This window comes from Amblyomma maculatum, chromosome 2, assembly GCF_055883805.1.
Source record: "Amblyomma maculatum isolate TAMU_Amacu chromosome 2, ASM5588380v1, whole genome shotgun sequence".
Lineage (NCBI taxonomy): Eukaryota > Metazoa > Arthropoda > Arachnida > Ixodida > Ixodidae > Amblyomma > Amblyomma maculatum.
This window is the reverse complement of record NC_139345.1, coordinates 87,344,964-87,371,586: the sequence shown is the minus strand read 5'-3', so window position 1 is coordinate 87,371,586 and position 26,623 is coordinate 87,344,964.

Sequence of the window (26,623 nt, the reverse complement as noted above, 5' to 3'; positions counted from 1 at the left end):
TAGTTATCTCAGCCGATAAATGGGATGTTGCGCACACCTCCTCAGTGGGGTGTATGTGGAGCTTGACGAGAATTACGCGTCCCGCAAGGCTGCGTGACAAGCGGGTCACTTGTGCTGTCTTATGGGCTTCAATTAGTTCAGATAGCGTGTTAAAAATTCCTAACTGCAGTAGTCGATCTGAGTTAGCGTATACTGGTAAGCTAAGGGCCGCTTTGTATGCTGTTCTAATTATGCTATTAGGGCATCTTCGTCCCTACGACGCAGATGATGGTACGGGCAAGCGTACATGATTCTGCTTATCATAAACGCTTGAGTGATCCTGCACAGGTCGGCTTCTCTCATACCCCTGCGACGTGTGGCAATGCGTCTCACCAGCCCATCTATCTGGTGCGCCGTGACGCGTAGCCGGCGTGTAGCTTCTGTGTTCTGCGTATTATTCTGAATCAACATTCCGAGAACTCTGATCGTGGCTACCGGGGGTATCGGATGGTTGTCAATGTGTAACTGGATAGGTTCTCGAGAATCTGGTTTTACCTGTGAAGCTTGTTTGTTCCTTATAACTAATAGTTCTGATTTAGCCGGTGAACAGGTAAGGCCGTTTTCCTGCACATAAGACTGTACCGTGTCGATAGCTCGTTGTAATGACTCTGAAATATCTCCATTGGAGCCAGAATTGGTCCATATGGTGATGTCGTCGGCGTATATGGAATGATGTATGTGTGGGATATCATCTAACAGACGCGGGAGGCCGCTCATAACGATGTTGAAGAGAAAAGGTGGAAGTACGGCGCCTTGCGGTGTTCCTCTCGTCCCTAGTGTAATTTTGTCGCTAACTTTGTCAACGAAATGGAGCGTAGCCTCACGCGCATTCAGAAAGGCAGCGATGTAGTCGTATGTCCGTTTGCCTACGTTTAACTGTGAGAGGTGATTGAGGATGGAAGCGTGTGACACATTGTCGAAGGCCTTACTCACATCGAGTCCCAGGATGGTTCGCGTGGCTCTTATGCGATTTGTATCTAGAATGACTTGTTGAATTTGCCACATAATGTCCTGAGTCGAAAGACCTGCTCGAAACCAAATCATGGACGGGGGAAATGTGCCTTCCGCTTCGGTGTGCATAAGGAGCCTGTTTAAGGCAACGTGTTCCATTACCTTCCCGAGACATGACGTTAGCGAGATTGGGTGGAGGTTCCCCATCTCGAGTCTTTTGCCCGGTTTATGTATGAAAATAATTTTAGCGTGCTTCCATTCCTCAGGGACGCTGCCCTCTGTCCAGTACCTGTTGAAGAGGTCCGTAAGAGCCTCTACTGACTAGCCTTCTAAATTGCGCAACATCTTATTAGTGATGCAATCTTCCCCCGGTGCCGAGGTGGTGTTAATTTGGTTAAAAGCAGCCCTAATCTCTGCTACGGTAAAGACGCTATCCATGCGAGGATTATCCAATCCTGAGTACCCATCTGGCGTGGGTATATCCTGGGAGGTGTTAATGTATTTATCTTTTAAAGTGGTCATGAGCTCTTCGTCGGTGTCTTGGAAAGATTGCGAGATCCTATGTAGGTTCTTGTGGGAATCTGCCTTAGTGCTCGTAGGATCCAGTAAATGTCTTAGTAAAAACCACGTGTTCTTGTTGCCCAGTTGCCCATTATGGCGGTCGCAAGTCTGATGTCACTGTTCTCGGCTAAGTTCCCACGAGTAAGCCTCGATTTCCTTTTCAAGCCGGGGTAGCCGAATTTTTAAACGTCGGTAGTGCTTATTTTTACGCCATCGAGTATGAATGCTCCTTTGTGCTTCAATCATGTGCACTAGCTTAGCGTCCGGGCTGGGACTGCTGTCCTCCAGGGTAACAATTTTTGAAGTGTTTGCGACGTCTTGCAACAGACGCTCCGTCCATTGTCTTAAATCTACTATACTTTCCGCTGGCCTTTGCGAGCGCACGTATCTAAAGGCGTCCCAGTTCGTGTGCTTCACTTCCTGGCGACGCATGTTGCAATGCGTGGCTCGGAAAGTGGTACATAGTACCTAGTGGTTGCTTCCTATGTTTGTATTTAGGTTGTCCCATCTCACATCGGGGATATTTCTGGCAAAGGTAAGGTCAGGGCACGTATCCCTGGTTACACTGTTACCAATGCGCGTAGGTTTATCAGGGTCGACGAGTAAGGTATGCCCTAGCGCCTGGGCTGTCTCCCATAATTTAGTTCCCTTTCTACTGTTAACTGAGTAGCCCCATTCTGCATGGGGTGCGTTAAAGTATCCAACAGTCAGCAACACTCCATTATGAGCGGTTACATGCGCCTTACGGAAGAGTGTGGTTATTTTCGTGCTGTTGTCTTTAGGTGGACTATATACGTTTAGAATGTAAAGAGGAGATTGTGTTCGTTTGTTCGGCAGGATTTGTATAAATGGGACCTCCGGTGTTTCCAAATCTAGTTGGTTTGCAGTTAGATTATGGTGTACAAGTGTAGCTGTGATCGGCCGGCACTCAGCCAACACTTTCTCATTGTATGCTGTATACCCTGCAAGCTTTACTTCTGTATTCGTCTCTTGAATTGCTATGACTACTGGCCTGTTTGTTTGGGCCAAAACTGCATATTCCAGAGCCTTGCGCTTGGCTCGCAATCCGCTGCAGTTCCACTGCCACACTATAACAGGTGTACTAGCCATCGCGTATCGGGTAAGGTTCCGCTCGCGCGGGTTGCAATACGCTGGGTCGGAGAATGCTGCTGGGGGACGGACGCGCCGAAGCACCGTCAGCTGGGCGTGAGAATGCTGTGTGGGCGGGAGGCAAAGAGCCTACATTTGGCGTTGGAAATATCAGATTGCTAGGGGATGCTAGTGCGTTAACCCTGTTTGTAAGCGTGTCGAGTTAAGCTAGGACAGTTTCGAAAGTAGTCGGAAACTTTTCCATTGTGTCAGTTACTTTGTTAAGCTGTGGTATTATTCTTTGATAGTTTCCTCCACCTTGGCTTGTCTTTGGTCTATTTTTGCAAATCTCTCTTCATAATTACTCTCTAAGTCATCTGTATCTGGCCGAGGTACCAAAGGTGCCTTTCGTTTGTTACGGCGGTTTTGATCTACTTTCATGTCCTCATTGCGGCTGACTTCAACGCGAGCGCAAGCCACAGACGACTGTCTATTTTTTGATAGCGCATTTGCAGTTTCTAGCTGTTTGATTTTTGCGTTAGACTGAGCTAACTGTTGTTGCAGTTGTCGGACTAACTCTGCCAGCTCCCTTACCTGTGGGTCGGGTGCTCGGCGTTGCTTGTCGTCTGTAAGTGGCGTCTTCCATGCCAAATGTTTGGCAGGTCTTCCTCCTTCTCCGAAGTTGGAGTTGATCCGCGAGCTGCGTCTCTGGGACGATGACCTGCTCCTATCTCTGCTCCCACTGCGTCCACGTAGAGGGGGAATCATCTCTTGGTTCCTGCAGCTGAAGTGGTTGACTTGTGGCGAGGTCAGTTGGGGGACTGCTGCTTTGCAGTGGGCGGACAATTCCGTACGGGGGATTTTGTACCGAGCCTACAGTTAAGGAAAACGATGCCGAGATCCTGGCTGAGCTCCGCGCTCGTAATCCCGATCTCCCATCGTTGCTGCGCGTCGTATGGGCAAGACGCAGCACTTCGTCGTTACGTTCGCCAACACCGAGCTGCCCTGATACGTGCGGTACTTGGGGTTTACTTTTGGAGTCTTCCCTTTGAAGCCTCGCCCGGAGGCGTGCTTCAACTGTCGCAAGCTGGGTCACCGAGCGGACGTGTGCCCCCAACCATGAATACCTACTTGCCGCCGCTGCGGCGTCGCTCACGACTCCCCACCAGCCGGCCAAGCACCTACCTGTCAAGCCATGTGCATGGTATGCAAAGGCTCACATCCGACAGGCAGCAGAAGCTGCAAATAACCGCTTCGCGGCCCTACGGGGCTGGGACGGTAGGTCAACGCCGCTTGCGGCGGGGGCTAGCCAGCCACTATTTTTATCTGTTTGCAGGCCGTCACCGCCCCCACTTCGGTGGTGGCAGACGACGGCTGTTGTTGCGGCGCGCGTCTTTCTCCACCTCTTCTTTTTTCTTTCTCGTCTATTTTTCTCTTATGTCTGCACGAGGCAGCGAGAGAGAGAGAGAGAGAGAGAGAGAGACAACTTTATTTGCCCCAGATGTTGTGAATTAGGGCAGATGGGTCCTGTGTGGCCCCCAGGTGGGGCGAGGCAGCGAAGGTGGCTCAGCTACAGAGCCAGTAGCAGGCCCGTGCATTTTCTTTTCTTTCTTCCTACAGCCACAACAACAACAGCCTCGTGCGGACAGAAGAAAAAATAGAGAAGAAAGAAAAAGAAAAGGGTGAGAAAGACGCGCACCGCAACATCCATCGTCCACCACCGAAACGGTAGCAGGTGCAATGACGGCTTACAACAGATAAAAATTCGGTGGCAGGCTAGCCCCCGCTGCAAGCGGCAGTGACCTACCAGTCCCAGCCCCGTAGTGCCAGGAGCAGCCACCGAGCGCTCGTTAAAGACCTTCGGGTGGTAGAAATTAATACGCAGCCTTCCACTATGGCACCCCTTTCTGTCTTTCAACTTTCACTCCCTCTTCCGTCCCTTCTTTTACAGCAGGGTCAGGTGTCCACAGAAAGAAATGTGGCACATACTGTGGCTTTCCCTTCCTGTGAACCAATTATTATCATTGCGTTCGTTACTAGTCATAGATCGACATATATTGGTCATTAGAAGTCATTTTAAGTTTATTCATCCTTATTAGTCATTAGCTCTATCGATGTCTATTTATAACCGTTATCCGTTGCCTATCAACATAAATCGTTTTCATTCCTAATCCCGTTCCTCACACGTCCGCTATTTGCGAGTGACACATCAGCGCATAGACGCGACGCACAGATCACGCGCATCACTTCTGTACACAGATTTTCGCTCCTTGAACCTAGAAAAGCTTCCGCCTAATATAGTAAAGATTAACGTGGCGACACGTCGCTTATGCCTCGCAAAGCCTTTAAATGAACGCCGCCATGCTCAGGACTCTCTTAAAACCATCTGATGTCCAGCACCCTTTGTGAGCTTCATTTCAGATGTGGACTGCCTCACCTGAAAACAGCAAAAAAGCACGTCCTGCTCGAGCACGTACTAGCATAATACTGTGTGGCCTGGCATCACATGATACCTGTTGAGGTAATTCCGCTTGATAGCTTATTTAATTATGCTAGCGAATGTGCCATTATCTGGTGGTCTCGTCAAGCAAAATATATTTGCCTAGATTATGAACAGGCAATTGCATATAAGCATTTCTACTGGTGTAGTTCGGCGAGTATTCACTGTGTGCCTTTAGGAGTGCAATGCCTCATGAACAGCGAAGCACACGATGGCTTTGTTTGCCATAGAGCGAGGCAGTTTTCAAGCCCGTACTGCTCTGTGCCAATAGCCGTTCGCCAGGCGACAGGCGGGCTATGTCTGGGACCCGGAGGCTGTGTGTCTGGCTTGACTGCTGCTGTTCGGCAGCCTCACTAGCCGCTGCTCGCATTAACACTGGAGTTAATTAAACGCTTTCGAGGTCTTTGCGCTGCCATTTTTCGGCGTTGCACTTTGACAGGTAGCAGCAAAACCTTAGTGCCACAGAACGCTCCGAGAAAAAAGGGGAGGGATTTAGAGAGAAAGAAATTTCAGTACATGCTTCGTAAACGCAGTTTTAATCTGCTGATTTTAAAAGTGCCTTTTTCTGCCGTCGAAGACAAGGCCAATATTGTGTATACGAAGTGTCTTTTGCCAAAACTTGTACTGAAAGGCAATTTATCACTGGTGGGAATTCCCTGCTCGCAGATCAATGTCATCGATTGTTTCGAAAACTGAACTAAAGATTTCTTAGCCTTTCCTCTGACGCGGCCCGTTGAAGTTTCAAGCGGTGAATGTTCCGATCAAGCAAAGTAAGAAAAGAATACAAAACGTGAAACTAAAAGCGTTCGCGACATGTCATAAATTTTCTTGGAGAGAACTGAGAACATTAAAATTGAGCATTAAATTTATGCAGCTCTTCTCGTGTGTTCTGAAAAAGATTACGTTGCTGTCGCTCGTCAAAAAAGTATATAGTACCTACATTACACTTGCGAGAATTTAAATAACCGCCTCATTGTTTCACTAATTTCTGCGCATGCAGGACGTGTTCTTTTTTTTTGCATACTGAGGAAATTAGGTGTCCTAGCTTCACTCTGGACAATCCGCTCCTTTATTATTATTTTTTTCATGAACAAAGTCAAATTATCGCGGAATGGAATATGAGTCAGTAGAAAATAAACTGAAGGCTATTATGAGCAGAGCAAGCAGTAAATTTTTTAGGCTCGAATTTTGTCAAACAATTGTTTACAGAGGATTTATTGGGCCAAGCAGTATTATACCTGTATTTTTGCTGCACTTCAGAGATCTAGTAGACCGAGCCACTCCAAAGTAGTATGCCCATATATCGCCAGTACTACCCTTTACCAGAATTCATACTTTACCCTCAAAGACATCAATGGAACCGTTTGCCTTAATTTATTGCTGATTGCTGTAATGAAAATATGTTTGCAGAACTGTTATTGCAGAACATGTAATCCCTCTCCTGCTTGGGCAGTACTGTTGCCTGCAGTATTTGCAAATAAATAAGTAAATAAATATATTAATAAATTAATTTCGGAGTCTGATAAGGGCTTCCAGGAGTTCTCTTTTATTTGCGGGGAGTTTGAGTAAACTTACATGGACGACCATGAAGTGAAGTACCTGAAATCATTAGGAGCGAAAAATATATATTTGCAGTAATTAGCTTTCGCACTGAGCTGACAAACCTTACCTGTACTTTTCAGTGCAAAGGTGCTGATACGATTCGTCAAAGCCGAGCAGCAATATTGCTTGTTTGGTTTGCTTTCTGGAGTTTAACGTCCCAAAGCGAGTGAAACTATGACAGACGACGGAATGAAGGTCTCCGGAAATTTTGCTACCTGGCGTTATTTAACGTTGACTGACATTACACAGCAAGCGGACGCCACTTAGTTTCGCCTTTCTCGAAATGCAGCCGTCGGCGCTCGAATTGAAACGCTAGTAGTCAGCTGCAGTAGTGCGGGTCTCTTAAACCTGCAGCGGGGCGATATTGCTTGTACCTGAATGGCCAGTCAGATCATCACGTCACAGTCCACATGTTGTAGTAAGGTATTTTTGAACACTATTTTCACATAGTATCATCGGTTATGCTAGTTTAAATCCAGGATAGTTGAGTTGGAAGTCCTTCATTAAATACGAAGGCTTGCTCATAGCCATGGGGAGGGGGGGGGGGGGGGCGGGGGTGTAAGCAGAACCTTCAGTGTTTGCACAGGTCGTCACTCAAATCAGATTGCTCTGACCAGGCCACTATGGGAGCCATACTTTGCAAATATTTGTGTGAGAGTCAGCTCCTGGAAGGGAATGCTAGTTCAGGCGGTAGGGTACGATCTCAGAGCGTCCAGTAGAAAAAGCAGGGCAATCTTAGAGTAGACGAGATATGCCGCCGCGCGTTAGAGTCGTGCTGTAGGGACACGTAATCATTTCCTCTGTCTAATAACGCCATGCAGTGGCCCATATTACGTGGCGTGTAAGCCGCATGGGTGATGAGCTTATTCAAAAAGACTTCTTGACATTGGGTGAGATGGGTCTTACGCGTAAAAGGTGGGATTGGTTAGCATAGCTGCCTTCTAGGATAGAGCCTAGAAAAATCGTTTAACGCTTGTATGTCCGTTTGTAGCACTTTCAAACTAATAAAAAAAAGCGTTGCAGTGGAGTGGATACGAAACCCAGTAATTTCACGCGCGAAGCGATTCTGAAACGTCGTAGCTACCGCCGCTTTTCTTTTTGTTTATTGTCGATTTCACAACTCACCCGATCGTCCTGCGTGCAGATTGCAACACACTCTCATGCTGCGTCCATCGAAACTATCTTTGCGCAAAACTTCAACATGTCCTACTCACTCAATTTAAGTACGTTGAAAATGTACCTTTTTTTTTTTTTCAGGTCTTTGTGCCCATATTTCCTCCGCCCCAATACCGGTTCGATAAAGAAAAGGGGGAGAAATGTGATGAAGCAGACATATATATATATATATATATATATATATATATGTGTGAAGGAAAGAAGCCAACAGTCGGCGAGGCCAAGGAAAGCGTTGGGGATGTTACTGTATGTCTTTTTTTTTAATGTTTACTTGGATAATCAAAGAAATTAGTAATGTAATCTTGTTTAGGGGAAAGACAATTAAACACAAAGTAGAAGAAAAAACAACGTGCCGATGGTGGGAACCGAACCCAGGACCTCCGAATATCGCGTCCGATGCTCTTCCAACCGAGCTACATCGGCCGATGCACCCCCTGCTACTTGCTTGGGTATTTATGTTGTCTGCATACGAACCTTGAGAGTGTTCACCAGCGCCACCCTCAAACACAGCGGCGGACGTAGAACGTCCTTTGTTACCGCCAGCGTCACGTAGAACGTGATCAAGAGCTATGTTTGAGGGTGGCGCTGGTGAACACTCTCAAGGTTCGTATGCTGACAACATAAATACCCAAGCAAGTAGCAGGGGGGACAGCGGCCGATGTAGCTCAGTTGGAAGAGCACCGGACGCGATATTCGGAGGTCGTGGGTTCGGTTCCCACCATCGGCACGTTGTTTTTTTCTTCTACTTTGTGTTTAATTATCTTTCCCCTAAACAAGATTACATTACTAATTTCTGTGATTATCCAAGTAAACATTAAAAAAAAAGACATACAGTAACATCCCCAACGCTTTCCTTGGCCTCGCCGACTGTTGGCTTCTTTCCTTCATGTATTATAACGAGCACCCTCATTTCCCCTTAATTGATTTGCTTATATATATATATATATATATATATATATATATATATATATATATATATATATATGTGTGTGTGTGTGTGTGTGTGTGTGTGTGTGTGTGTGTGTGTGTGTGTGTGTGTGTGTGTGTGTGTGTGTGTGTGTGTGTGTGTGTGTGTGTGTGTGTGTGTGTGTGTGTGTGTGTGTGTGTGTGTGTGTGTGTAGAGAGAGAGAGAGAAAAGCGTGGGGGGAAACGTTTATGAAATAAATAATTTTCAGGTTCTTGATGGCTGGTGCCCCTAGCCCAGGGGACCGCAGGCGCCAAATGAGTTGCGGACTAGCTGGTTTATCTAGCTTTACCGGACTAGGTTGTCGCTGATGAGTGTCGCCTCCCATCTAAAGCCACCTTCGAAGGAAATAAGTAAGTCTCTATTCGCCGCCATTCCGTTGAGTCCTAGGAGGACAATTCATTGTATGGTGGCGAGAATGTTTTCTTTCTAGCCTAAGCGATTCTAGACTATCACCGTATGGCCTAGTGAGGTGTGGGGTAGGGATGGGAATCCGCCTCGTATGTGAGTTCAGTTCAGTTCAATCGTTCAGTCGGGTCCGACTCTTCGTGGCGTGACCATGTCACGCCACGCTTTCCGGTCTCTCACTATCCTCCTAACATCACATAACTTCATCTGCAGCGCCTCGAGGATGCCATCTAACCGTAGCGTTCGCTGCCTACCCCTTCTCCGGCAATCCTAAACCTTTCCCACATCAAATCTTTCTCCAGCGACTCCTCTCTTCTGATCAAATGACCAAAGTAGCTAATATTTAACTTTAGAATTTGACCCTCCAATGAGCAGTTAGGGTTTATGGTCGACAATATCGCGTGATTTGTTCTTCTGGCAGTCCAAGGAACTCTCAAGAGTCTCCGCCAGCACCACAATTCAAATGCGTCAATTCTTCGGCGGTCAGCCTTCTTCGCACTCCAACTCTCGCATCCATACATAACAACTGGAAAAACCATAGCACGAGTTATACGGATTTTGGTTGACAGACTAATGTTTCTGCTCTGTACAAGGCGGTCAAGGCTAACCATGACTCTCTTTCCCAGAAGCAGGCGTTTCCTAATTTCATGGCTGCAGTCTCCTTCCGGGGTAATCTTGGCGCCCAATAAGAGAAAATCTGTCACAGCTTCCACTTCTTGCTTGTCCCTTGATGCTCCAGGACTTGATAGGGCCAGACGCCATGATCTTTGTCTTTTTAATGTTTTGTTTAAGCCCAAACTTCTCACTCTCTTCTTGTACGCGCATCAGAAGTTTCTTGAGTTCCACATCACTTTATGACATTAAAGTGGTATCATCCGCATATCTAAGGTTGTAGATACGGTTCCCAGCAATCTTCACTCCAGCTGAAGACTCGTCCAGACCGGCCTTCCTTATGATGCACTCTGCATATAGGTTAAATAGGCAGGGAGACAGTATGCAGCCTTGTCTCACTCCTTTCTCAACCGGAAACCAATCAGTAAGACCATGCCGAGTTCTGACTGTGGCCTCTTGCCCTTCATACAGGTTCCTGAGTAGACAGATGAGGTGAATTGGAACTCCCATCTCTTGGAGAGCTTGCCACAATCTGCTGTGATCTACGCAGTCAAACGCTTTCGCAAAATCAATAAAGCAGAAGTAGATGGGTTTCTGGAACTATTTTGCTTTTTCCATGATCCAGCGAAGGTTGGCAATCTGGTCTCTAGTTATTGTGCCCTTGTGAAACCCAGCTTGCACTTCCGGAACCTCCCGGTCCATATACTGCTGCAGCCTACCTTGGAGGATTTTCAACATCACCTTGCCAGCATGCCAAATAAGCGCGATCGTGCGGTAGTTGGAACAATCTTTGGCACTGCCTTTCTTTGGAATGGGGATGTAAACTGACCTCCTCCAATCCTGTGGCCACTGCAGGGTTGTCCAAATCTTTTGACATAATGTATGCAGTGTGTTAACAGCGTCGTGGTTGAGGTTTTGAAGCAACTCAGCTGGAATACCATCAATTCCGCTTGCTTTGTTCTTAGCAAGGCTGGCTAAGGCCCATTCAACTTCACTCTTCAGGATGCCCGGCTCGAGATCAGTAATCACAACCGTCTTATGTTGTGTTTGCACATCCGGGTCCTTCTTGTACAGTTCTTCTGTGTATTCCTGCCACCTCTTCTTTATCTCTGAGGCTTCAGTGAGATCCCTGCCTCGTTTGTCCTTTATCACGGCCAGCTTAGCACAGAAGCTTCTTTAATATATTTGGTTGTCTTACACAGAGCTCTTGTGTTCCTTAATTGGCTGTTGTTCTTAACTGATTGGCACTGTATGTTCAAGAAGGCATTCTTATCTCTCCTTGCTAGTTTCTGAAAATCCGCATTGAGAACCTTGTATCTTTCTCTTTCCCCCATAACTTTTGCCATCGTCCTTTCCTCAGCTATTTGCAAAGCCTCTTCAGATAACCAGTTTGCTTTCTTGCATTTATTTTGCTTTGGAACTACCTTAGTAGCAACTTCTTGTATTATATCACGAACGTCAGTCCACATCTCTTCAGGCTCTCTATCTTCTAGATCTAATTCTTGAAATCGATTCCTCACTTCCACAGCATATTCTAATGGAATTTGATCCAGATCATACCTGAAAGGCCTTCTAGTTTTCTGCGTTTTCCTCAATCGAAGCTTAATTTTGGCAACAAGAAGCTGATGATCGGTGCCACAATCGGCCCCAGGCCTTGTTTTTACTGCTTGTATAGCGCTTCTCCATCTCTGCCGGCAAAGAATATAGCCGATCTGATTCCTGTACAGACCATCCGGTAAAGTCCATGTGTACAGGCGCCTCTTGTGCTGTTGAAAATGAGTACTCGCTAAGGTCAGGTTGTTTTCTTGACAAAACTCTACTAGCCTCTGCCCAGCTTCATTTGGCTCACCAAGACCGAACTTGCCTGTAATTCCGGATATTTCTTCACTCCCCACCTTAGCATTCCAGTCTCCTATAAGAAAAAGGACGTCTGATGATGGAGTGCGGTCTAAAAGGCATTGCAGGTCCGCAGAAAAGCTCTCAACGTCAGCTTCTTCAGCAGTAGTGGTTGGTGCATAGACTTGGATAACTGTTATGTTGAAAGGGTGACCTTATATCCGAAGTGAAATCATTTGGTTGTTTTTGGGGTTGTACCCTAGCACTGCTTTGTCCATTCTTCTGTTTACTATGAGAGCGACCCCATTTTCACCTCATCAGTGGCGAAACTCCTGGAAAAGTTGGTTTTTGATTCCACACTGCGCAAAGCAGTGTACCTTTTGCCTCGCCTACGGTCCGCGGGCATTCATGAACATCGCAGTCATTTGAGGATGAACGTTCTAGGGCAGCACGCTTCCATATTGAGCAGATGAAAATGAAAATAATGGGATTAAAGAATGCAAATAGAGGCGTGTTTGTTTTTTTAGTATTTTATTGTCGGCTGAGGAATCGCGTCGTACAGTGTTGCCACACAAACGATAAAGCGAAACACAGTTTTGTTTTTATTACATCCAGGTCAATGGAAATGGCAACGTTGGGACGAATAGTCAGGAATTTTTCGTTTTGTTTTATTATTTATATTTCAAATTGCAGTCGAGGTAGTCGACACTGTTGATAAAACTTGCTAATGGGCACCACTGCGTGCGATGCAGGCTAGCCATCCCAGTTAAAGGCGCCACTTTTATGACGCGCTTCCATATTTAAATCAGATAGGCATGTCATCGGTGCAATAACATAGAATGAGAGGTATTGAGAATAACTCAACAGCCTCTAGAAATAAAGCATTTCGTTGCGTTTTCATCCCAGCAGATATCGTCTATTGGGCTACGTGCCCATGCTGTTTTCTTTTTATTTCATCTTCAATAACTCCTGTCCCGCGTACTTTTTTTACCCTTCACGTTAGGCACGGAATAAGCAAGCGTCGTGGCAACACCGGTTGCCGTTGCCCTCTCTGTTTCCCACCGGTTAGATACGCAGGTTTCGCTTTCGGGGCACAGCTCTCGGTTCCCCCTACCTGCCTTGTGGCCACAATTACGCCGAGCGCTCCCTGGCCCTGACAGGAATGGAACGCGACACGGACGAACGGCCGCCGGTGACAAATTGCGCCTGTTCGGTCGACCGACATTCGGCCGCGCCGGCCAGACAAACGTTGTCGTCAACGGGTCTTGCGTGAGCGGATAAATATCCCCCTTCGGCACAAGCGAAAATAGTAAGCACGAAGCTTCCGCTTGCAAGGAAAGTAGGAAATCTGATCGCTGATTACATCGCCTATATGTCGTATTCCAGAGACAGCGAGAACCAAAGTTCAAAATAAAAAGAAAAATAAAGAAAAGGAGATGTGTTTCTAGAAGTTGGGGAATGAAATGTCTTGCAAGTTAACAAAGTGCGGAAAAAAAGCGAAATACAAATTTTGAGCATGCGAATGAGTGAAGCCCGGTATAAATTTAAAAACTATGCAGGACCTCGCGTTACTGTGCGGCTAGAAGGACGCCACGCTCAAAGTTTACTCGTTTTTGCTGGAGCCGGCTTGGCTGTGCCCCTCTGGTAACGTGATATAATGTCAAACGCTGGCTTTTGACGTGAGATGACAGAATAAATAAAACGATCAAAAGAAAACCGTCAAAAAAGGAGGGAGAAAGAGAGCAAATAACAAGTTAGGCCTTAAGGTTTGCAAAAATGAGGCCATCTCTGAGTACCTTTCACTGCCGTCTTTGAAACCTCATGGAAGCTCTTCCCGAATCTTTATTTTAGCCTTTTTTACTTGCCGTCGTCTTTTCGATTTTTTTTCCCCTCGTGTTGAACCCAGCCATGATTGCTTCAGGGGAAAAGGAAGGTTTTTGTTTGCCGATTCATACGTGTGCCAGAATACAAAACGTGAGGACGGCAAGTCTCAAGCAGAAAAAGCAAAACAAAACAAAAAAAAAGACCGCAGCACCACTCCTCGCCTTCCCAGCACTCTTCAAGCCCACACGCACGTTCACTAGCTCGCACGCACGCACACACGCTTCACACATAAACAGAAAAGACCTTTATGCTGTGCAAGGCAGTGCAGAAGGCGTACATCTCGGAAGAACAAACCACCGAGTAAAGTTGTGGGGCAAAGTAAAATCATAAGATCCACCGATCGCGCGCCGACGTTGCTGGCTAAGGCAGAACGTGCCTTACAGATGGATAACAGCCCAGTGAGAGCCTCTCAGTCAACCTACTGGATGCTGGAACAGAGTGCAGAAGAAAATTTTCCGCTTTCTCAAGCTATTCTCCTTTATTTAGTCTTTGTTAGGAACGCTAAAGATGTAAGGGAAGGTTCCAGAAATAGCACAACGAACAAGACGCACACGCGCACATAAGACGAAGAGTTAGCGCCTCGTGGACGTGAAAACGTGTCAGAGGAGCCAAAGACTCGCCAGATTCTCACCGATTTTTTAAAGAGTACGAAGGAGGACGACGTAGGGACGGACAGGCTCGGGGCGGATAAGCGCTTCGCCTCATCGACTTCGTGTGAGGGAAGTGAGGAAGGCAGGATGAAGCGGAGGGGAGGAGAAGGACTTTGACACGAGCGATGTCCGCGCTTTCAACGGCCCGGCTCCTGTAGCCCTGGCTGCGACATGAAGCCCTCCTTTCCCCTCCACTCATCCCTGTTCCATCCCTATGTATCTCTGCCGTGTACACTTTTATTATATATTTTCCTACTTTCCGGAAGCGGTCCCCTGATAGACTGCTTAGGGGACCTACGCAATTTATTTGGCCCGATCACAAGAAGCGCCCGTCCGCTAGTGTGTCTGTCGCGCAAGCAGTTATATATCTGCATTTAGGCTTCGATAAGGCCTTCCCCTCAAGCCTCTCTTCCTCCAATCCCCTCCGCTTTCCACGCAGTGCTTTTCTCTCGCATTTTATGCTTTGTTTTTATTTTTTGTTTTTTTTTTACTCCGGTGCCAGGAGATGGGTCGACACTCGTGTCAGCGGGGAGCCCGTGGCAAGGTTTTCACGCCGCCGTGTGTCTTTCCGTAACGTAATCCCGTTTCCCAAGTTTCTTCAGTGTACACAGTTCCGCGCAGGCCGCGACTCTGTTCGCTGAATGTCGGGCAGATCTCGAGGGCCGCGGCTGAGTTCCCGTTCCGGCTTTATACCCCGAAGCCAGTCCGCGGGCTTGCTGGCGCAACTTACCTTCCCCCCTATGCTCGCTCTGTTTCTGCCCGCCACTACAACCACCAACTCAGGAGTCTCACTCCTTCCACTCCCTCCCTGCACCCCATCCAATGAAGTGGGAGGCCTGCACCAGTTCAGGGCGTTATCACCAACAACCCATGTAAACAAAGATTGCCGACCGAACCTCTTCGTCGAGAGGCACATGACAGCGCACGCTTTCCAAACCTAGTGATGGCTCTCGGAGATTTCGACAAGCATCTTGAAAAGACGGGAAGAGCAAGCACAGCTATCATTCATCAGACGAATTTAGCCTGCCTCGAATGATCGCAGATAAATTGCGCCATGAACACGCAGCCCTGCTCTGTAGGGCTATGGTTGATCCCGGTACTTTAACCTTCTGCTGGCGAAATTTAGGAACTAAAAACGCGGACTGGGTTCGTATCGCGAAATTTTCGAACATGGCGTATTATATCATCTCTGGCACTTTTATAAAATGTATGAAAAAAAAAAGATAATACAATGAAGCACGTTACATTGCGTGCGTGCGTCTGTGTGTGTGTTTTCATGTGTGTGCCTGTGTGATACAGAGAGAGAGAGAGAACATAGAAGTCTCAAAATATTTCCCGGAGCTTTTGTACATTTGAATATTGTTGACATTAATGGTCAAACATGATCCAGCAAGCATCTGCTATACTGTTATCGTCAACTACGTATATTTTTTTAAGAATCATCTGCGTATGCTCAGTGACGTCATTCACGTCATATAGTTATATGGCTGGCGCATCTGAAAGAGCTATCTATCGGCTTAGAGCGCGTGATTCCGTTCTCTCAACGGTAGGGTCCTCTGAGCAGCGTCACCTGGCGACAGATAGCGGAAATATTGTAAATATGTATAAGAGCGCATTTAAAAGGACGCTGTACTAGTTTTGCTTAGTGGCGCAATGGATTAACATTCCTTCCTTGAGCACCCTGCGAATAAAATGTATGCTCGAATCCAGTTTTTTTTTTACTTTTTTTCTGAATTTCTTTTTTAAATTGAACATTGAAAATAAGCTACCAATATCTTTCCTGGGGGGTGTTCCCCTTTAGGTTGCATCCTGTGATGTTTTTATTTATTAATAGCCACAAAACCAGCCGTGAACACAGCCACGAGAGAACAGCATGACAACGCTAACAGTATTTAATTAATTTCACCGTAATCATTTCCTGCCTTTAGTGAGTGTATGTTACCTTTAGGTTGCGTTCAGACACACCTCTCGGTAACTATCGCTGTTTAACCAGCTGAGAGGCAACCAGTAACGAGAAAGAAGTTACGGGACCCTACCGTTGAGGAGACGGAATTACGCGCTTAGAGCTCCAGACGCTAGGCTATTTGCCTGAAACCTTTTTTCTCACTACTAAAACGAGCCGTAGATGCAAAGTATGTCTGTTATTACTAAATGTGCTGGTAAAGTCTCTGCTTCAAACTATAGTGAGAGTTCGTTATAGAGCTGGTTAGCGAATGGAAGTCGCGCTGATCACTTTAATAAAGTTTCCATTTTGGATGGCTGATTTCGACGATGATATTGCATTTTACGCCTTTGAAAAACTTCCGCCCTCAACTTGACATTTGATTTCAAGTTCACTAGATTTCAGACCTCAACATCTCAATTCCCTTATCTTGTCTATGTTGAATATAGAACAGACTTTTTTACCCTCGCGCGCAGGCTGCTAACGCGCTCCTACTCTCGACACTAGGCGACATCTGTCGGGCGCAAGCGGCCAGAGGACTGCGGGACCGCGGATCAAGCGGCCGCCTCGCGTTAAATACGTATTAGTGAAGGATCGTTCTTAAATTCCGTCATTACCGCGCTCTAATACTTATGCGTGTAGGTGTGTGCTGTGCCTCGCTACTCACATTTGTCCCTGTTCCAGAGAGCACTACAGCATTTTGAAGCGCACTGTTTTCTCGTTTACGCAATATACGAGGGTTGACTACCATGCAGGTTGCGAACTGTAAATTTATTTATTTATTTATTTATTTATTTATTTATTTATTTATTTATTTATTTATTTATTTATTTATTTATTTATTTATTTATTTATTTATTTATTTATTTATTTATTTATTTATTTATTTTTTCGGATACCTCAAGGGCCCTTGAGTGAGAGGGCTTTACATGAGGGGTGGGCAAACAACCTGGTGCTTATAGAACAATGTCTCTATGGCTTTCTTGAAATTGTCCGGGCTTGTATGAAGGACGTCACTTGTGGGAAGATTGTTGCAGTCACGAGCTGTTTGAAATGGCTGTTTATGCTCAGTGGTGGCGTTTTTCTTTTTCTTTTTTTTTCTGGGACTGCCCGTTTTATTTTTTACTTTTTTTTTTATTCTGCGCATGAGAATGTATAATTTTGGATCGAACTCCATGGTGTGAGATGTAACCGGATCGGCGAGCTTCGCGCTGAACGTTGCTCAAGCAAAACGTGTGTTTTCCGTCACCAATGGTTCGTCTTTGGCTTTCGTTTGCCGTTCTTGAACAGGATTGTAAGTCCGACTATAACAGATGCTTGGGCGAGTTGGTAATCCATGAGTGCAGACAGCACAAAAAAAAAGAAAAAAAAAAAGCCGCGGACCTACGTCCCCATTTTCTTTTCTTTTTTTTTTTGCGCTGTCTGCACTCCGTCTAAAAGCAATCCAAATTATTTCCTTATTTCAGAGAGAATTCAGCGTGCAAAACGGTTGAGTGTAGTAGCTTTTTATTGTTTCTGCCTGAAACTCAAAAACACAAATTCATTGCATGCTATTACCTGGCCCACACGGGTAAATAGATCTTTCACACGCACCGAAAGCATCGGTGCTGAGTTAATATTTGTTCAAAACGTAAAAGAAATAGAGGAACGGTGTTCTGCTCTCGCGATGGCTCTGTGGATAGGGCTCTTGACTGCTCAGCCGGAAGACATGCGTTCGATCACAGAAGCTATGGCCGCTCTTCGATGAAGACGAAGCTGAAGGCGCTCTTGTACTGTGCGGTGTCAGCGCACGTTAAAGAAACCCAGGTATTCGTTAAATTCCCTGAGCCCTTCACGGCGTACCTCATAGCCGGTGCCTCTTTTGGTTGCTAAACTCCATTAACCACATGAAAAGTGAGTTGTGATGCTCCAGCTAGCATTTCTGTGCTGCTGTTTCTTCCTTTGGCATGTACGACAATGTAGTACGTGCAGGATTAAACGCAAATTATTATACTTGACATGCAGGCGCTACGGTTTGATAGGCGCTAAAATTTTAGAGATAAAAAGAAACAATTCTGATGCGGCGGTGTTTATAAATAAAGCGCAACGAAACTTGCCTGCTGTTAGCTTGCCGATTCCGATGAGCACGCCGCGGTAATTGGTTGGTGTTACTGGCGCACACCACGGAAGCGACAACACAGCATAACTGGTGAGGATTTAAATGGCTAGCAGGAAGGAAGAAGAGGTCATTACAAGGGGAATTATATGCGGGCCCGTACGCAAGTGTAATGCTTTCAATTGTTCACAAACGTTTTCTCATCAGTAAGGTGCGCTCCGCTGGGATGGTGCAGTGGTAAGACGCCCGACTACTGTGCCGGAGAACCCGGGTTCGAACCCGACCTCGGCGGCTGCGCTTCGATGGAGGCGAAACGAATAGGCGTCCGTGTGCTGTGCGATGTCAGCGCACGTTCGTAGCCCTCCACTACGACTCCTCTTTCTCTCTTTCCACCTTCACTCCCACCTTTCTCCCTTCCCTTACGGCGCGGTTGAGGTGTCCACAGAAAACAAGTGAGACAGTTACCGCGTCTTTCCTTTCCTATAAATCAGGTCAAATCATCGGTAAGGCACCAAAACGGCAGCATTATAGCGCAGCTCTTTTTCTTTTCACTTTCATTCCTATCTTCCTCCCTTCCCTTACGGCGTGGTTCAGGTGTCCACAGAGCAAGTGTGACAAATACTGCGCCTTTCCCTTCCTGAGAACCAATTATTATTATTATAGCGAGGCTGCGTGCTGAGCACGAACACAGATAACGTGAACGTAAAACTAAATTCTATTAATAAAAAGTCAATTGTAACTCTACGACAATGCAAATAAACTTGCTCCAACACAACTGTGAGGTGAAAATATTTTTTGAAATATTCTCTAGCACCAGAACCCTAGCTAAACGTGCCTACCGGGTAGGCGCGGTCGCAGCGATACCGCGGCCCCGCAGCCTCCAAGGAAGTTCCCGCACGGCGGCGCGCCAATTGGCAGAAAATGATCGCGCCCTGGAGCGGCTAAAAAATTAGAACATGGCGCAGTACAGCTGAACCTAAAACCTTTTTTTAGCCTGTGTCGCTCTTCGCGGTAATCGTACTTCATTCTAACACTGGGCAGTATCTGGATAAACGTCAATGCAAGTGTTTCCCGTGTCGTAGATAAATAAATGGCGAAGTTCAAGTAATTAGAGGCGAATAGTTTACGAGAAAAATGATATCGTCCACTGCGCAGTACAACACTGTTCCTGTTCGGTGACAATGCCTTTGCTTTCAACATGCCTTACACTTCTCTAAACCTGGATGCAAATTGAGCATACCTGAATCATTTTTTACTTAAAATGACACCTGCTATGCCAAGTTGAATTTACTTTTGCATACGCTCACGTCCCACTAAACGACTAAACGAGACAAATATCTATATATTCATCAAGCCACATTGCTCATAACAAAAAAAACCCAAACAAAAACAAACATCTTTCTTTTTATTTATGTGTTTCACTCGGGCCTTGCCAGCGACCACAACAAATTAGGGCAGGAAACGAAGTTAGGGGCGGTCAAGAGAGGAAAGACTTCTCAAAGAAGGCTAAGGAGCCTGGAAGAAGTCCAAAGCCAGGTATAAGTCTCTGGCAACGGCGGAGGAACATGATATAACCAGCGAGCGCGAAAAAAAAAATGAAATAGGAAACAAAAGCGGGGTCATCTATACAAACAGAAAAAGCGAGGAAGAGGGAGCGAGGTACGGATGATGCATTATTCACCATAAACGCTTTGTTTCCTCCTCCGGTTTTATCGGAGTACGGGGTGTCCCTTACACGCAGTCTACGCAAGCGCTCCGTTCCCTGGGGAACTACAGAGAAAGGAAGAAAGGAGAGAAGGGGGAACCAGGAAGTCCCAGGAGATGGCATTAATTCACTTGTTTTGCCTTGCGTCCCGTTGTCTCCATCCAGAGCGAAGAGAATCGAAAGGTCGATGTGGGTGAAGCTAGATATGCCCGAAACAAATAACTGAAATATCTCTTCGTATAAAACACCATAATAAATCATACGCAAATAAAACTCTGTCATAAATTACGTGAAGGGAATATTCTGAAGGTTCGTGCGAGATGACAGCTTGGTATCGTCGAATGAGCTGCGGGCGTTACTCTGACTGACAGGAGTGGCAGAGACTGGCAGGTGCACGTTTTCTTGGAGAATGTGCAAACTCCGTTAACCTGACGCCGGCTTTATTTCGAAATAAATCGTTTTCATACATTTCCCATTTCCATGACCAGATGCCCCATTTTGATATGAGTTCTTTAAAAAGTATACGATCAGGAGAGGGGGGGGGAGGGGGGTCAGAAAAACAAAAAGACCTGAGTACACCGAGGAATCTACACAGCAGGAATGAGAAAGCCTTAGTATTGCACCTGCACACGGTGCATCACGCTTACTCTCATCATTATTATCAGCTGCACCGTCATTGTCATTGCTAGTGTCATCATTTTGATTATCAATAATTGCAACATCATTGTCATCGCTACTGTCATCCTAACGGTAGACAAGGAGAGTTATGATGCGCGCTTCACAACCCTGGGCGTGGCGCAGTTGGTTAAAGCGCTTGACTGGGGATCTGAGGGATGGAGGTTTGATTCCCGATGGAGACAGGATTCTTATTTTTCTGATCAAGTCATCAGGATTATTGACAAGTCACACATCAGCGCACGGTTTCTATCCACAGATCCCGAGCACAACTCTCGCGCACGGGATTCCGTTCCATAAGCCTGGAAAGGCTTTCGCCTCACAAGCACAAGACAGCGTGCGTCCGGATGGGGTTTAGTTATGTTAGATTAGATTAGGAGCTTTTGAATCATACCATCTTGGAAACTCCGCTTAAAAAAGAGGCTAGCTTTTGCATGCATTTTTTGGGTCGATAGAAGCTTTCTGCTATAGTCCTCACTGACTTCTGGAAATCACTTTTTTTTTCTTCTCTTCTATCGGAGCTTACTGTATGGCAGTTATGTTTAAGAATTTTTGCTACATCAAGTTTCCACTAGTTATATGTTCTAGGTGGTGACGCATTTATCAACAATCTGAACGTTTGCAACTGAGGCGCAGTTTTCTTTAATGGCCGCGGGCGCCGCCATTATTAGTATGCACCCGAATTTTCACAGATCAAAAAAGCCGTTTTTTATTATACATGGGTCTTTTGGAAAGTTTTGTAGCTGGTTAGACTAGACTTAGGCTCATGTTCAGGGTTATATTAGGTTATGTTTTCGTTGAGGTTAAGTTTAGAGTTAGGGTTAGGTTTAGCTTTAGGGTAAGGGTTGTTAGTTTAGCTTAGGGTAGGTTTAGGCTAGGTTAGATTAGAATAAGTTAGGTGTGGGTTAGGTTCAGGTTACGGTAGATTTATTTTTATGGCATTTTGTGTTTATGTTAGGCTTAGGTTTAAAAAGAGAAGTTTAGATTTAGGCTAGGTTAGGTTAGGTTCAGTTAGTTTGGACTAGGTTAGGTTTGGATTAGGCTAAGGTTTAGGTTATGTTATGTTATTTGTGGGTTAAGTTTAGGTTCAGATTTAGGTTTGGTTAGGTTACGGCTTAGGTTAGGTTAGGTTAGGTTAGGTTAGGTTAGGTTAGGTTAGGTAGCGTTAGAAGAGATTTAGGTTAGGTTTGGATAGGTTTAAATTAGGTGAGGTTAATTTTACGTTATACTTATGTTAGGTTAGATTAGGTTAGGTTTGAATTAGGTTTAATTTAAATTAAGTTATGTTTAGGTTAGCTTATGTTAGGTTGAGATTTAGGGTTGCTAAGTTAGCTTAGGTTAGACGAGGTGAATTTAGGTTAGGTTAGGTTGCGTTAGCCCTGCTCAGGTCAGGTCAGGTAGAGCCAGGTTATTTCGGGTAAGCCTAGTTCAGTTAAGCTGTATTGCACAGTTCTTAGGAAACACGTTTCTGCCTGTTGTAAACAGTATTTTCAAATTTTTTTCACTTTTAGCTGCTTTGTGATACGATTGTCTAAAGCGCAACAGCGCGATCTCGGAATTTGTTATTGTCTAAATCCAATGATTTAGCTGCGGACTTCCCTATGATCTTATTTACCCGATAATGAATACATACGAAATACGAAAGGAAAACCAGCTAAAAAAATTAACATGCCGAAGTGCGATAAAGTAGAGAAAAGGCGAAATATATCAAAACAGATGCGTCCCCGTTCAATGTAATTTCTCAAGAGGCCAGAATCTGCGTTCATAATAACGAAAACTCGATCATTAAACTAATCAAGCAAGTACAGAACCATTAGTTTTCCAAGACGCATTCCCGAATTAACGCGGCATTGAAATGGGGCTCTATGTTGCGTCGCCGAGCGGTCTTTTTTTCCTCTATCGTTTTCACCAATGCTATTTTGTCGTGTACTTTATTTCTTGGCTGCCAGGGCTAAAAGAGAAAAACTTGAGGAATTTCTTTGCCGAGGTATTTGGAAACTAGCAACCAGGCCTCTTTATCTGCAATTGAATAAACTTCGTTGTGGTTAACTGCAGAACATTTAAGTTTAATGTCATAACTTCATCGCTACAATATTTCAACTTCATAAGATAATATAAAAACAGTGCTCCTGATTTTAGTTGTGGTGTTATTTGCTGAGCAATACGAAACAATTGGGCAGTCCTCAAATCATGTCAGCAAAACACAATCTGTTTTCAATGCTGCATTCTAAGAAGATTGCACAATTTCTCCGCGCTGGTTTACCTCATGAGGCACAAATAGTTAGCAAAATTGAAACAGAGTAGTCTTCTCAGCAAAATGATTAACCCTATACTCAGGGTGACTGGCGCCAATTCACAACAACAAACACAACCATCACTCCGCATTACGAAAGTGCTACGTAGACGATCTGCTTCCAAATGCCCTCAGATGTTCAATCGCATGTCTATCAGTTCAGTGCAGTTCAGTCGTTCAGTCGTGTCCTACTCTTCGTGACCCTATGGACCATGTCACGCCACGCTTTCCGGTCTCTCACTATCTTCCTAACATGACATAACTTCATCTGCAGCGCCTCGAGGATGCCATCTAACCATCGCGTTCGCTATCACGAATACTCAAATTGCGTAGATAGGAGTGGTGCGTTTCTTGCATTTGTATGCACCTGTGCGCAAGAATAGAAAGGAAAATCCGTCAAAAATTAGAAAATGTGTATTTCGAAAAATACGTTGCACACAGCTAAGTCAATCAGCAGAGTGTCTGTCGTTAAACTATAGCGACGTCTGTAAATTTTTTTCATATATTTTACAAGTGCGCAGATCTTCATTAAACCAATATTTGAAATACTGTGAATATTCCCGCAAAGGTTAAAATGCAACGCATCTGCTGTTTTGATTTTCAATATGGTGGCACTACGTACCGTTTGCAAAACTGTGAAAATCAATCTGCTACTCTGCTCATCAATAGTACTGGTATCCCGGGATGTTTTGGGGTGAGGCTGGGATTGAAATGCAAGAACCACCTAAAATAGAAATAATGCCACGAGCTTTTTTTAGCGCACTTCTGCCTTGTTCATACTTTGAAGAAAAGGACGACACGCAGCCCACCCCAAGGCGCTCTTGCGCCACATGCCGCTCCTTGCAGTCGCGACAAAAATGAGACGCACCTGTTCCAAGCAGCTGCTGTTCAGGTGAACGCAGGGAACATTAAGACTTCTAGTTTAGGCCCCCCGGGCTGCACCGCTGCACCCTATTATTGTGTTAGAGCGGTCCAGAATTCTTTGAACTTCCAAAATGTTTAAAAGGAATCTATCATCCAGAATACTAAAAGAATGCAGCAAGACGTTTTTTTTTTCTTTAAACAGGTCATTTGATTTCGAAGCGTCTAAACAAGACATGAATGAAACCGCAATCCGTCGATGCCTGTCAACTGTCAAGCGATAGAAAGAGTGCACATGGTTCCACATAGTTTTTCCGCGCAAAGTTGTTGACAGCACAGCCTCTTTTATGGTAATATGAGTATACATTGGCTGGCGGGTGGAGAGAAAGAACCGTTGCAGGGAGGGCCACTTTTTGCCCATTCTTTTTGTACATATATTATGTTTTGACGATTGCATACGGCTCGCCTGTTACTGTCGAAAGCTATATATTAATAAACATAAGAGGGCTAGTCCCACACAACTTGCAATTCTCAAAACATGACTTATTGACGAACCCTAAAGAAAGTTTGACTGTTGTCTCGGCTTCCGAAAACAAACTTTGAAGAAACGTTTCAAACTTCAAAACTGGAAAGGCATGTAACAGTGCTTTTCAATATTCATGGAGTGACAACTGGTTATAGCATCTGCGGTTATATAGTTTCAGCTTTGCAGTGAGCTATACATAATTAGCCACAGTTTGAGTACCATTATTTTCACATGAAGCTGTAGACCAACACCGATTTCTGCCGCAGGCGAGATGCAATGAGGCTGGTGTTACCACGTTGGGCCGACTGGAGGCGAAAAGAAGGCTTATTGCTCTTATGAATACATGGAGCAAAAAGATTTCAAACCATACTTTTTTTTATTCTACGAAGCATCTATGATATTGTATTTCTGCGGAGAAGAACTGTGACATCGTTGAACAGTCTGTGAAAGTATGAAATCTCGTTACAGAGAATGGAGTACTTTTTTTTTTCATTAAGCAGCGTGAAACCTAAAGGGACACAACTGATGAACCCGACCCATTTTTATACATGCAAGGTGAACTTAGCAAAATCACTTTTGCGCCGACCATTTTTAAAATACTTTCATAAACGTCTATTTCAAACACCGACATACCCCTGAGAAACTTCTCGCAATCCCGACAGCTTCTTGTGTAGTCCGACATGCTGCCGTGAAGGCTAAATTCCGTCGTAAATAGATGAGCTGAATGCCATCGTCACTCAACACGACAAACGAAACGCGCTGAGCAGCAAACGACTAGAGTCGCCTGTCTGCTAACATAACTCCCATTTGCGTTCGCCGGCATCCTCCGTGCTTGAATAGAGCTTCAGCTGCGCCACCATCTACTACAATAGGGCGATGTCATGACGTTTGAAAAATGTTTTCTTTTTTTCTACTGTAGATTTTCCTAGGCTGCATACCTTGAACGACAGGTATTAGTAACAGAATTGAGTGCATGAAGCAGAATATCAGACTACACGAGAGGCTTTCTCGGCACGAAGAAGCACCCAGCGAATGTTTCTGGTATGTATGGCTTCGAAACACATATATTTAGCAGTGTTCATTAAACAGCGAGCCTCCGGACTGAAATAGCACACCTTGCCTTGCATTTTTTCAAAGCACTCGACAGCTTTTAAATACTGGCAGCTTCCGCTGATAGTCTGCGAAACGAGAAAATATTACAGTCAGTTTTATTACATATTTTCTATGAGTAGGGCACACAACTCTTACCCTTATGGGTTTCGCAGTGTTTTAAAGATACTCGATTCTCCTTTGAAATGGCATTTCAGTCGTTTTCGAACTGTTCTAAGGTTTTTACGGTTGCTCTGCAACGGCGTATGACATAATAAGTGCAACTATTTTGAAAACAATTGCTTCCATGTATTCCTATCGGAGCTAAACCTAGTTTTTCCCCCCAGTCTGCTGTGGGGGCCGCGAGTACTCCCCCCCCCCCCAACCTCCTGTTTTGTTTGTAAAACACGCGGTTGGTCTACAGAGGCCCTATATTACGAGCAAGGGGAATTTTAAACCCCTTTTTCGAATGAAAGAATGCTTATTTGATTAACTCTGAAAGAATTTTTTTTTTATGGAGGCGCTTATTGAAAAAAAAAAGATATTCGTTTTAAATAACGATAACACATACAACTTAGCCTAATTTTAAACAAGACTGGTCAGACCACAAAGGGTAAGCGGGATATTATATTGTGACGAAGATGAATGAAAACGGAGATGCATGGCGTTTTTCCGTTGATTTCCCCCTGTGTGGGTATGTACCATCAGTTTAGATGAGGACAACAACAACCGCCGCCTTAACATGAGAAGCAAAAAAGAATGTCTATCATCTCTCAAATAGACGATGCCCTCAAATTCTTACACGGAGCCAAGTACTTTTCATCGATTGATCTATGTTCGGGCTGCTGGCATATCACCGGTGACGAACGCGACCGAGAGAAAACAGCGTTTCACAGCTGATGGCCTCTGCCGTTTCAAGGTTATGCCGTTCCACTTTTGTAATACTCCTGCAACCTTCGAATGTATGATAGACTCGTTGCTGCGGGGTTTCAAGTGGACAACTTGTCTGTGTTATTTAGTTGATGTTATTGTTTTTTTATTCACTTGCAAAAGTTACCTGGATCGCCTTTCTACAATTCTCGCAATTTTCCGCCGAGCTGGACTTCAGCTCAACGCCAAGACCTGCCAATTCTGTCACCACGAAATTAAGATTACTGGTAACCTA